Here is a 14221-nt window from a genome sequence, read left to right on the forward strand (position 1 = left end):
CTATTTCTACAGAATATGGCTATTTCAGAACTCCTCTCATTTCCCAAATTCCACATTATCGTTCCTCCCCATAGTTTCTCTGTTTATAATCTTTATTTACTAGTTAAAACCTTGTCTTTATTACTTATTTATTTTTCTTTTGTTGACCAGGTTAGTCCAACTGGGCTAGAGGCCCATTTTCAGTAGAGAAAGCTCTGCACACAAAAAATAACAATAAATAATAACAATTAAAAACGTGCATATAATATGCATATGAATACATAACTACATATATTCCAGTCATAATGGAAATTAACAAAACAATAAAATTCAGCAAAAAAAAAAAAACAGCTGAAAAATGTGGATTTATAAATAGGGCATCAGAAAATTAACAAAATAAATACATAAATAAAAAAATAATTAATTAATAAGTCCCAAAAATGACTAAACTGAGTTGGTAGAGAGGAAGAAAAGGTAATAAGCAGAAGGGTTGAAATAGAGGGGTGGGTAGGAAAGTATGGAAGAGTCAAGAGAGTAAAAGAAAACAGTAATAAGAAGAGAGAGACAAGGGGTAGGAAGTATAGTATCTAAAGAAGAGAAGAAGGTGAGATTTAAGTATAGTGTTGCTTAGTGGCATAGCTACAGTACAAGTTGTTATAAAGTTATATAACAGAAAAGAGAGGAGAAATTGATTACAGTCTGATGAATGGGGAAGTATGTGTTAGGTAGGGTGGTGACACGTGCAGGAGGGTGAGTTAGTAAGGAAGTTTTTCAATTCTCTTTTAAAATGGATTGAAGATTGGATAGAATGTAGATCAGTTGGGAGTTTGCTCCAAATTTTAGATAAGTAGAATTTATAAAGCAATCTACCTATTGTTTTGTTAGGCCTGTAGGTGTCATGTAGCATTTGGTGAGTATTACAGAGAGACCAAGAAAGTTTGTATAGTGAGAGGTGGGTGGACAGAGAGGGACAGTCTTCAGGTTTGTAAAGAAAAGTGTGTGTCATATTTAGGTGAGAAAAATTGGAGTAGTTGAGGGAATTCAAGCCACTATAGTTGTTTAAGGGCAAGGTAGTGATGAAATTTGTAAGGGGAGTTGCAGGCAAACCTAGCTACCTGGTTATAAGTTTGTTCAAGTTTGGTTAAAAGATTTACTTGTATGTTGGTAAATATAGGGGAAGCATAGAGTAGGTGGGGAAGAGGTAGACTTGAGCAAGTAAATGTGAGGTGATAGAGGTGATGGATAAGAACTTTTTGTTTCTATACAGTAAACTGAGTGTTTGATTGGTCTTTTTGATGGATTGTTGGATATGGTAATGAAATTTCAGTTCATTGTCAATTGTAATTACTCAAAGTTTGGTATGGGAGTCTGCATGAATGATGGGGGTGACTATGGAAGAGAGACAGAAGGAAGTTTTAATGCTGGACTAGATTTTGGAAGGAAAAGAAGAAGTCTAGTTTTCTTTTGGTTATTGATTAGCCAGTGTTCACTGGTGTTAAAAGAAGTCTGTGTGAAGGAGCGAAGTTCAGTAGGGTTGTCGCAGAGGGTAATTAGAGTAGAATCATCAATGTACTGTATCAGTGATTAGGTGTAGCAGGCAGAGCATAGATTCTTAGTAAAATATTGAAGAGAAGGGACCTACAATGGATCCTTGGGGACACCTATTAGATTAGGTAAGAAAGGCAAGCAGGAGGACTGCCATCTAACATATTTCAGTCTGTTGTTAAGATAACTGGAGAATCAGAGCATTGTGGATGTAGGAGGCTGAGTTCAATTAGTTTAGTAAGGAACCTAGGGTGGGAAATGGTGACAAATGCTTTGGAGAGGCCAAGGAAAATAAATGATACCAGTTTATTGTTATCTCTTCCTTCTGCTATAGTCTGAGTGAAGGATAGAAGGGCTGGAGACATGCTGTGATGGGGCCTATATCCATGTTGAGAGGGGGTGAGGAGGATTCCTGAATTAAATATTTATTTAAGACGTTGTCTACAAATGCATTTCTCTAGAATTTTTGAGAGAGAAGAGAGGATGGCAATAGAATGGAAACAGGTAAGGTCTGTGGAGTTACTTCCTTTGTGCAGTAGAATAGTATAATTCCAGGGAGTGAGGATTCTTTGATAGAATGGTTGATAAGGATTGCAACGGGATATGGGTGTAAGTTTGAGAAATTGGGGAGGTAGGTCATCGAAGGAAGGAGAACATGGTTTAAGTTTCTGCAAAAGGGATTTTTATATAGGCAGTGGAAACAGGCTTCTGGGAGAAGGCTGTGTGAAGGCAGCTGATGGAGGGGGTGGAGGAATTGAGATTGGCTATTGTTGGGAGAGTTAGTTTGTGAACAGAGTCAACTAAATAATTGTTTAGAAAAGTGGCAGTTTCAGGAGGGGTGTTATTGGGGAAGTGGTTGGGGGTAGAACTGGTATACCAAAGTTTTGGGGGGTTCAATTGTGGAAGCTTCTTGATATTTTTTTTTTTTTGTGGATAATAATTTTTTTAGAAAGGTTTCTTAGCTCCTTGAATTTAAGGAGGAGAGAATAAGATTTTGACTTTATCCATTGTTTCCAGGTACTGTCTCTAAGTTTCATAGTGGAAAGGGTATCTTTAGATAGCCAGAGTGTGGGATTAGATTTGATCCTAATTTTCCTGATGGGTGTTAGGACATTTAGTATGTTTAGGAAAGTATTGTTAAGGTCAAGAACAATATCATTTAGAGAAAGGTTATACAGGTAAGTCCAATTAACAAGGGAGAGTTGGTAGTTGAAAGTTTCTACATTGAAGTTCGACAGGCAATGGCAGTCTCTATAAAGGTCTTTTTGTTTGGATTTGAGAAGGTCACCTTAGTATTGAGATTGGGAGGTGATCACTTAAGGTGTGTGGCAAAGCGGTGGGGTTATGGTTATAATTAGGGTTGGAAGTTAAGATCCGATCAATAATAGAGCTGGAGTTTTTATTGATGATGGTAGGAGTAAAAATTAGTTGACTGAAACCAAAAAAGTTAATACTAAAGGTAGGGGAGTAAGGGGAGAGGTTGTTCCAATTGATATTGATGCCACCTAGTATGATAGTCTCATATGATAGACGTTGGGAGATCTAGGATAAAATAGATTCAAGAATTGGAATATTGTTACCAGGAGGTACATAGATAGCTACTATGGCAATTTTTTGTGTGGGTTAAGGTGACAGTTGAGAAAGATAAGCTCTGCAATGGAGAAGTCAGGAAAGGGTATGGAAAGGGGGAAGAGTTTAAGCTGTTCAGAGTACATGATAGAAACACATGCCCCTTTTTTTGGAAAACCTGTCTTGCTGGAAAATGTTAAAGTTGGGGGGTAGAATTTCCAGGTTTGTGATATGAGGTTTGAGCCAGATTTCTTAGAGAGTTAAGATGTGGGGAGAGTGGTAGGTAACTCAAGCATGTAGTATTGCTATTTTGTTTGGGAGAGGTTTATGGAGTAGATAGATTGATATTTAGTTGGAGAGGTGTGGAGTTGGTGCCCAATAGTTGTGGTGGAGTTGGCAAAGTTGTAGGATGGGGATGGACCAGAATTGGGGTGGATGTCCCCATCTGGTAGGTGTGTTACAGGAAGAAAGTTAGGTTTAGAGATATAAAAGTAGTAAGTAGTAAGTTTAAACTTATGTTTAGAGGAAGAAAGAGAAATATGGAAAAGTTTTAATTTGTGAAACTGTATATCAGAGGGATTGTAGAGAGAGGCAGAGATAGGGAAGTACAGGGTTGTATGGTAGGAGGATGTTACTTAATAATAGTCAGTGATACTGGAGGGTATAATAGATTAGTGTGAGAAGATGATAACCTAGAGAGGAGGAACAGAATGGGAGTTAAGAGGAAATACACTAACATGCTGTTACTGTATGTGGGTGTAGTATAGTGATGAAGAGACAGCAGTTATTGATTGTAGGGAGATTTTGGATTACATTTAAGAATGTTTAAGGAGGAGCAATTGGTTAGAAGTGGGAGAAAGAAAGGAAAAATTGTGTAGGTGATGAAAATCAGGCTTGGACAGAGGTAGAGAGAGAAAAATTTATTTATGCTATAGAAGTAAAAGGAAGTGGGAGGAGTGAGAAAATATGGAATGGACAACAAGTTAGGGAGAGGAGTTAGTGATCAGAGGCAGGGATGTATAATTATTGGATAATTGGAGTGAGGCGGGCCCTACAGGGAGGTTGGACTAAAAATGTAGAGTATTCAGAGGTGGGTGGGAATGGGGTTGGGTAGGGAAGTGGAGAGAGCCCGAGCTAAGTAAGGGTAAACTGTGCGGGCTAGCACCAGTCCTCAGCACACATGTTAATGCTGAAAAAAAGCTATCACCCACCTTAGCCCAAAAGTTGGAAAGCAGTAAGGTAACCTTTTAGTCTAAACTGTGCAGAAAAACAAGGTAGAACAATTATCATTTTTTCTTGTCATTGTATTTAATGTACCAGAATACAGTTGTTGCTGTTGTGAGTGCACAAGAATGAAAAAAGATGTACACTACAAGAGTAGAATGCAGAATGGCCGTTTAGGGTTGGGTTAAGACTAAAGTAGTTAAGAAATGGATGGGCTTGGCCTGCTGGCATCCCTGGTGCTGTGCATTTAAATTAAATTAAAGACAAGGAGCTTATCATGAAAATAATCAGGTTATTTACTACAATAAAAACATACTTTGGTTGTTTTAAATGTTTAAGTAAGCACTTGGCAGTAGAAACAAAAGCTCCATTCTTTGGTAGATGTCTGAGAAATCTGCAGGAGCTATAAAGGTAAAAGCACTATTCTTAGTGGATGTCTGAGATTAGCTGGCAATAAAGTTATCCACTTGGCAGGAGGGAGGGGGGATTGGTTGTTTTAAATGTTTAAGTTAGCACTTGGCAGTAGAGAGAAAAGGTCCATTCTTTCATAGATGTCCGAGAAATCTGAAGGCACTATAAAGGTAAACGCATGTTCTTAGTCAATGCCCAAGATCAGTCGACAATAAAGTTATTCACTTGGTGGGAGGGTTGGGGGAGTTAGGTGGATGCTACAACACAAGAATGCTCAACAAAAGGGTATAAGTACATCTATATTTCATGTATTACACCACTCCAAAATTCCTATTCTCTTTACTATATTCTTAATACTATTCACATTTACAGAACACACTCTAAAATGTTCATGTTCCCTTAGATTCATGGTTTCATAAAGTCTGTATGTAACTGCTATGCTAGCTTGCTTAATGGGCTATTCTAAGTGTAGTTGATTTCCCTCCCAAAAGTGACAATCAAGCACTGTATCTTATGTTTGTGAAGCAAACACCCAACAATTATACTAGCCCCCTACCATAGCTTTATATATTCTTTTTCATCCATTTCCTTTCTTATTTTTGTACTTCTCCCTTTAAATTTTCCTTTTTTCTGTCTTACAACTTTCTACAAATAGAGTTATTTTTTTCTCTTTTGCTATTTCCCAATTTATGTCTTTATCGTCACTATTTTAGAACCTTCTTGTATGTCCTTTTTATTTTTTTTTCCTCATCTAATTGTTCTTCTATTTCAACTACTTGTATTTTTTTTCTTTTTGCTCATTTTCCTCTCTGTCTTTTTCTTTTACCTTACTCATATTTTCATTTTTACAATCCATCCAATTTTGTTACATTAATGACATTCCAATTTACATTTTTTGCATTACACCCCACTTTCTGACAAGTACATTTTCTTCTATCAAAATTTCTTATCAAATGTCCTTCTTTTCCCACAAAAAACATATTTTGGCTTGTCTCCAGTATTTTACAGCACTCCTAGCCCCCTCCACATTTATCATACTTGGTATATGTATATATTTTTTCTCTTTCTATTTTTAATGCAATATTGCAATCCTATCCACCATTCCATAAACCCCTTTTATCATAAACTTTTGTAATATCCATTATTTATTTACATACATTTTTCAAATGTCCTTTCAAAGTCTCTCTTTTCACCTATGTCCAAAATTGTACATGCATATTGTTTTTTTTTTGTTTCCCTGATAAATGTTTTTATCACATAAAAATTCCATGGGTTACAGTCTTTCTATTTTTCAGATTCCAATGAAAAAAAAAAACAGTCTTAAATATAATGTCACAAAATGTCTCTTTGTTGGTAAAAACGCATTTTCTTACTTCATGTGATTTTACACCCAAGTGAGGTATTAAATTGTCCCTTACTTCATACCAGTCCATTTATTTGTCTTCTTTACTTTGAATCTTAACACATACTTCTCTTTTTCATTTGTTTCTACTTTTTCATTTTTGCAACTCCCCTTTTGCCTTCTTTTACTTTCACTGCATATGGTTTATTTTCCATCACACTACTATTCTTCACGATTGTCTCTGCATCTTCTTTTTGTATTTTCTCCATAATGCCCCCCCCCCCCCAAGAAACATCTCTGTCATTTTCTGGCTCACATTGCTTCACCATTTCTTTAAGTAAATTATCCAGCAACCATCCCAACTGGAGACTTGTAGTTATACAGCCATCATTTGCTGACTCATCTCCATCAAACAGGTGTTTTTCAAACATCTCCTCAGAATCCTGCATGCTTTCTCCAACCTCAGTATTGGCTTTCTCCTCCATTTCTTTCACCACTCCATTATTTCCTTATCTCTCCATCTGCATCCCTATTTCTCTGGGCTGCCTTTGCGCCTTGAAGGAAAACAGAAGGTGCTCATGCAAAATGGCTCCCACTTGCAACAACAATGAGGAGGGAAAGTTCCAAGATGCCCTGGCCAGATTTCCCCTAGGAGTATAAATACCACCTCAGGTTTCCACTGAAAAGACCTCACTAGCCTAATGGGACTAAACTGGACAACAAATGAAAGATAGATAATAGATAGATAGATAGATAGATAGATAGATAGATAGATAGATAGATAGATAGAGAGTGTTAGACATAGAACTGGCACCAAATGGTGTGTAAGGAGTTGCACCTGTTGCATTATGATGGCACATAGTATGTGTTGTAAAGATTTATATATATTTCCTCAGGTTCCATCACTTCTTGAGAGGTCAGTGAGGAGTCTATGGTTGAACATCTAGTTCACAGATGTGGAAATGGTGACACACCATCCATAAGGATGCAATAATGCATATGTAGGCAGTGCCACTTATCATACTTACACATGTCCTAATAATCTGGATTTATTTGTCCTTCGTTGTGTGTTTGAAAATGATGGAACACATACTAATGCTCTGCTTGAACTGATGCTATCTGCGACTCAATTAATGTAGGCTGTGTACCTTTCTGTATAAACTGTAATGCACAAGTTTTATCAGGTGTATATTGTAGCATATCATCATTATCCTTCTCTGTTCTCAGTTACATTAGCAACTGGTCAGCTCACTATATTGCACAAATGTGTGCTATACTCCATGATGCATGGATACCTACAACCCATTGTCTTCCATCTGTCTAAGAATGGAGAGACCACTTGATGGTATGTATTGTGCATGCCATTGCTTGAACATGTTCCACTCTGTCACTGTAAACTAAATCTGGGGTGGCTGTAGTACTGCAACAAACCCCTTAAGCAGTCATTCAGGTACTACCATACTACAGAGCACTTACTGGGTTTATTTAGCCTTTGCAACATGTTCATGCCAGCAGTGCTGATTGTCTGCCTTTTCAGTACAACAAATGTGTTGTACATTCTAACTTGCTGCCCTTAAAGAGGCAATAAACTGAATCAAATGTACATACAAGACCGTAATAAACAATATTGAATAAATAGCTTGAGAAAAAACAGCAATGTATTCTATGCAGGAAAGAAATACAGGGTACAGGCACTGTTGTGAAAAAAAAACAGTTAGATACCGTACTCAGCTAGTCTGAAAGAGATAGGGTAACTTCAGTGAAAAAGGACATTGGAAATTTCATATTTATTAACTGTAACAAAGCTAACAACAGGCAACCATGCACACTTTTAATTATTAGCTGCCCTCCTATGCTTTACAAATTTCCCGGTGTAGTTTCAATAAAAGCAGTATACATATAATGCAGTGAGGAAAAAGTGGTTGTCTCAGGAGATGGAAGACATTTTTAATTATACACAATACAGTTTGAGACATCTACCACATATCCTATAACAGACTGTAGAGTAGAAAGTAGAAACAATATGGCTGGCAGGATGAGGACAATGAATCTTTTTTTAAAGTGTGATCAAGTACCTTAGACTGCTGTATATGCTTTGGTCCACACTGCTGCATTCATGGTTATAGAGATGCAAGAAGGGTGCAGTGACAGAAAGTTAATGACATACCCACTGGTTGTGCTAAACAATTTAATGGAAAAACATGTTTTTGATGGGGAGCTGAACAGCAAATGTGTTATATCAGGTTTACTATTGTTTATTCGAACAGAAAAATATTTTCCATTCAAATAAATGAATGGTAATACCAAAAGTAAAAAAAAATAACTTACACAATGTTGAACCAACTGCTGGACGCATTTGACTTGACATTGTTGTCGAAACCACCACGTGATAGCTGTATAGGAGCTGATGTAAATCAAACTCCTATACAGCTATCACATTTTTTCAGGGGGGCAAGCCCCCCCTGCATCCCCCATGTGGGGGGCTGCACCCCACCACACCCCCCTTATATATTCTAACTCAGAGATCGCACTACAGTGGGGATGTGGATGAATTGCCACTCCCCACTGTACCGCAATCTCCATGCAGATAGTCGATTTCCACTTATGCAAATGCAGTTGTGCATTCGCATAAGTGGAGTCGACTATATGGTGCAAAAGTGCTTGTGCATTTGACATTCTGTTTTTCGGCACATTGCAGCTGATAGAATATCATTCGCACAAACAATAGTAAACCTTTATATCACTATGTCCCTTCAGATTTTCACATGTGAGGTATCTTTGTTTAAAAGAAACCAAAACAGTATATTTGCCTCCAGAGAAAAAGGACATTTTTGATAAAATAGCCTATTCCTCAGGGATTTATACATTCCTGCCTGACAAATCTAACTGATACACAGAAACCTACTGACTCAACCAGACCATGAAACTCATGGTTATCAACTTTTTGATATGGAGTGTGGTAGGCATATGTTCATTACGTCTATTTATAGCAACAGCATATACTGATCATGACCCAAAAGATCACATCAACAATAAGCACTTAGTCTATAAATGCATATTTGATACATGCTATAGCAAGAAACAGAACATATGAAAAATATCTGTTTAAAGTAAAGGGTGAAAACTGTATTTAGATGGTATGCATCCTTACAGCACTCATTTGTTTAGTCTGTTCCAATCTTGTGTATTATTTTACTGCTTCATCACTGTGCCAAGGAAGGGTTTCATAACACATCAGTGTCCTATAATGCCACACATAGAATTATATTTCATGTCTGATGGTAGCCTTTCATTTATAAACCACAGGTTCCATGTTAACTAACAATGCACAGCAGTATTATGTATGCATTTATTTCTTTCATCAACATGGATTTGTGGTGTTTTGGTTAAGATAGTGTATAACATTTCTAATTCTCACAACTGATGACTACTTAAAGTAGGAATGACAAAGTCTGAGTCTCAATGAATGAAAGATTCAAATGGATTACTTTGCATTTCTTCACTGCTGTAGCACTTTGAAGAAGTGCAGTGTCTAAACTACCTCTCGGTAACAATCATTGGTATATTTCCACAAAGCCATATTGTATGCAGCAAAACTCCTCTTGGTTTCACGTACTCTGATAACATACAGGAAGTATAATGTATAACTACTCAGTGGCAAAGGCTAAGCTTCCTGAGGAGGAATGGCATTGCTCATCATTTATAGAACAGCTGCAGAATAAATTTTGCTACACAGACCTCACTGCTGTCATACAAAGCCATACTGTAGAAGATGCCACACACACACACACACACACACACACACACACACACACACACACACACACACACACACACACACACACACACACACACACACACACACCTGAAGTAGATAACAATGACATTACAATGATGACAACAGAATCCAGGGAATGAACAGAGCCTGCTTGCTGCATATCATAGGATGTACACTGGTGGTGATGCACACTCATGTGAGATATCATACCATGTACAGTCCAAGTTGTAATCCTCAGGCTAAACTTCACAACTATCATCTATCCTTGCAATGACGCTATAAAGGCTAGTAACAGAGAGTTTGCACAACACTGTCTACACATACATTTCAGACATGGTAGGCAAAGATTTTGTGCCCCCCCCCCCCATCAAACATTAGTGACTCTTGATAGCAACACTAAACCCACATATGCAGAGGCCCTTAACATTAACCTGCCCAAGCAACAAGGACCTCTGAAGCTGAAACGCAAACAAACACCAGTCACAACCAAAGTGACACATTGCTCACAGCACCAGGGTGCCACCCAATAACAACCCCTATGGTAAGACAACAACCCCTACACTTCAGTCATAGGTGACTCTATAGTCAGGCACACTGATGTCCCAGTCATCAGGATGAACAAGAAGAAAATTACAGTCAGCTGTCTGTCGGGTGCCAGGATCTGCCACATAACGCATGCACTCAAGTCACTCCACAACAATTACAAATACAACTCTGTCATTGTACATGTTAGAGTGAATGACTTGAGACGTACCTCCCTGGACTACATGAAAAGAGACATGGAAGAGCTCTCAGATCATGTGGCCCAGACAGGTATGACCCTCGCCCAGAGTAGCATCCTGACTTCACCCAGAATGATACCACAGTATAAGGACAAAATGATTAAATTCAGCAATTGGCTAAGCTTCTGGTGTCATTCAAAGGGGATCCAGTATCTGTCTGCCTGGACCACATGATTGACAAACCACAATGCTTTGCCAGAGATGGTCTACACCTATCACCCCTGGGATTCAGGTTACTGGCTAAAGCTCTTACCACCCCATAGTGTCTTTTTAGGCAAGGTTTAAAGGACAAAACTACCACTGTAACAGATACAAGCATACAAAATCTGAAGGTAATGCTACTCAATGCTAGAAGTCTAAACCTCAAAATGCACTCTCTCGAGGCACTCCTAAAAATGGAGAACAATGATATCTGTGCAGTAACTGAGAACTGGTTCAAGGCTCCAGAGAGCACCCCTGCAATACCAGGCTACAACTCTTACCACACTTTTCGGCCACCAAACCAAGACCAAAACACTAAATGTGGAAGAGTGTCCATAGTCACCAAGGATATTCACACCTCCAGGCTAGTTGCCTAACACAATGCATCTGAAATTCTCCAGGTGCAACTAACACTAGGTAAGACTGCAATCCAAATTGTAGGTTGCTACAGATCCCCCACCATGCCTCAAGATTCTCACTACACCTTTCTAAACATACTGGAAAATATTAAGATACAACCAAACACCCTAATACTGGGTGATTTCAGCTATCCTGCCATTAACTTTGAAAACTACTCGGGTACCAACACCTTTTCCCAACGATTCTTGGAATTCATAAATTCCAATGCCCTGGATCAACTAATCCATTGTCCCACCAGGGGATCCAATATCCTAGACCTGGTGTTTACCATCTTGGGAGATAGATGCTCCCCACCTATAGTCACTCCCTCATTGGTCAGGTTTGACCATAAGCAAATCACCCTTGACATCCACAACCTACTCCATCCCCCCAGTAAGGAAACCACCGTAAAAAACTGCTCCAAAGCCACCTTCATGCTACTCAAGTCTGAAGTGACAAACTTCATGACACTGATGCAGGCAGGAGCTGAAAGTTCAACTGCTGAATGCTACACTAAGGCACTGTACGAGCACATCCACTAGTGCATGAATTGTGCCATCCCAAATAGAACCAAGACGTTCTTCTCCAAAAAAAGGAACCCAATCTGTTGGCCCTCTGCCATAAACAAACTATACAATGGAAGAAAGAAACTGTTGCAGAAAAGAGGAAAATCTCACGATGCAAAAAACTCCCTTACCAGCCTCAGTAAGAAGCTGAGATCCCTCAAAAAATCCTCCAAAGCTAGTTACAAAAATAAAATTGCCAAAGATTCCAAAGACAATCACAAGGCATTCCATAGTTATGTCAAGAAACTAAATGGCATACTCAGATATGCTCTGAGCTACAAAAGAATAGCATTAAATATACTGATCCCAAGGATATTGCCAATATAGTGGCGGATCGATTTAGTGCCAACTTCCCCACCCCCCTCACCCCCTAAGGGGCCCATCTCAATACGAAAAGATTGTCAAACTCTGGTAATCATGGCCACACAGGTAGAAACCATACTCTCCAAAGCTATGAATGGGACCAGATGACATCGTGGGCTGTGCACTACATGAGCTAGAAAATGAACTGGCACCTCACCTAAGTGTCATGTTTAATCATGGCCTCACCTCAGGCTTTGTGCAAACTGAGTGGCACACAGCTACAGTTATACCAATCCACAAGGGTGGATCCACCTTGGATCTTGGGAACTACTGTCTCATCAGTCTGACGAGCCTGATCTGCAAGGCATGGCACGCATTATCATGTAACTTATAAACAAAGACATTGGCAACCTTCAAACACTGGACCCCACCCAGTTTGGGTTTGTGAAGGGCCGATCTTGTCTCCTGAAATTGATTGACTTCTTCGAATCAGTCTCCAGAACTGTGGACGAGGGTAATTCAGTCCACACAGCCTATCTGGAACTCGCCAAGGCATTCAACACCATCCCCCACTCTGGAATCATACATAAACGTACTAAGCTGGGCACAAATCCCTACGTTACTCGATGGGTTGCCAACTGGCTTACTGACAGAACCCAAACTGTAAAAGTAGCCGACTCCAAATCCAGCTCCAAACAAGTGACAAGTGGAGTACCTCAGGGTTCAGTCCTGGAACCGCTCTTGTTTGGCATCTACTTCTCTGAAGTACAGGCCAACACTAAGGGACTCTGGCTAACAAAGTTCGCAGATGACTGCAAACTGGGAGCCATTACTGAGTCCCCAAATGATGTGGATATTCTACAAAAGGGCCTTACAGAAACAGATGCTTGGTGGCAGAGCCATGGGCTCAAGCTTAATGCCAAGAAATGTACAGTTATCCCCTTTTGGAAAAAAAATGTACCCATGAATATGCAGTACACTAAACACTGAAAGTGTGATGAGAGACTTAGGGACACAGGTGGACAGTGGTCTCATCTTCGATAACCACATTGCCACAACAGTCAGGAAATCCTTCTATGTGGCACAGCTCATCACTAAGGGGTTTTCATCCAGAAAAAAGGAGGTCATTGTCCCACTGTACTCATCCCTCATTAGACCCATTATAGAGTACAAAGACTCTTTGGTATGAACCTCACAAGACATCTGCAACAGCTGGAAAGCCACAGAAATACCTCACTAAAAGAATCACAGGCTTAAAGCAGATGCCCTACGCTGACCATCTAAAAAAACTCCAGCTATACTCTGTGGCATATCATCTACTCAGAGGCAATCTCTGCTTAACATACAAGGCCATGTCAAACCCTGAGCTGTTGGACATACTCCACTTAAAGAAATCCCAATCCCTCAGAGCCACATACTCTAGGGATCTAAACCTTGTCATCACAATGAGCAAAACATGCTGGAGGGATAGGTCCCTAACCCAGAGACTCCCCATACTCTGGAACAGACTGACCATAGATGTCAAGCAGAGTGCCTCCTTGGCCCTCTTCAAAAGGAACCTTGATGATTGGATGGGAGATAGGAAATTCACCCCGGGGATCATGTCAGTCGACCTGCTAGACAGGGGTCCAGGGAAGTGAATATCGTGGGAAGAAATATCCAGGGAATTTTTATGGCTAGGCTTGTATAGGCCCTAGGGCTGAGAGCCTAATACCAACCTATGAACCTATAAACCTATAAGAACATAATGGCATTCCATGAGCTGTGCTTCAGAAACATTGCTCTGGAGTATGTTCTGACTTTCGCATTATATGCAATGACTAAAACATTATATATTAGTACAGCTAATATATCTCATCCTGGCAAAATTTCAGGACAACGTCAAAAATAAAAAAAGCATCTTACTTGAATCTGACCAGGAAAATACTGTTTTATTATGAAAAGCAATGACAGCGTACACAGTGGGCTCACTTAAAATTGGACTTCTTTTCAAACAGCATTGCCACTGTTCTTGACAGAAACAGTACTAAGTGAATTATTCTGTTCTTTAAAAGATGGTTTTATACATATGTGTTTATATAAACACAGTCTTCTAATTGACTTTATTTCTCCTATGTTCATT

The sequence above is a fragment of the Protopterus annectens genome, chromosome 5.part1 (genome assembly GCF_019279795.1).
Source record: "Protopterus annectens isolate FY-2018-M chromosome 5.part1, PAN1.0, whole genome shotgun sequence".
Taxonomy (NCBI): Eukaryota; Metazoa; Chordata; order Ceratodontiformes; family Protopteridae; genus Protopterus; species Protopterus annectens.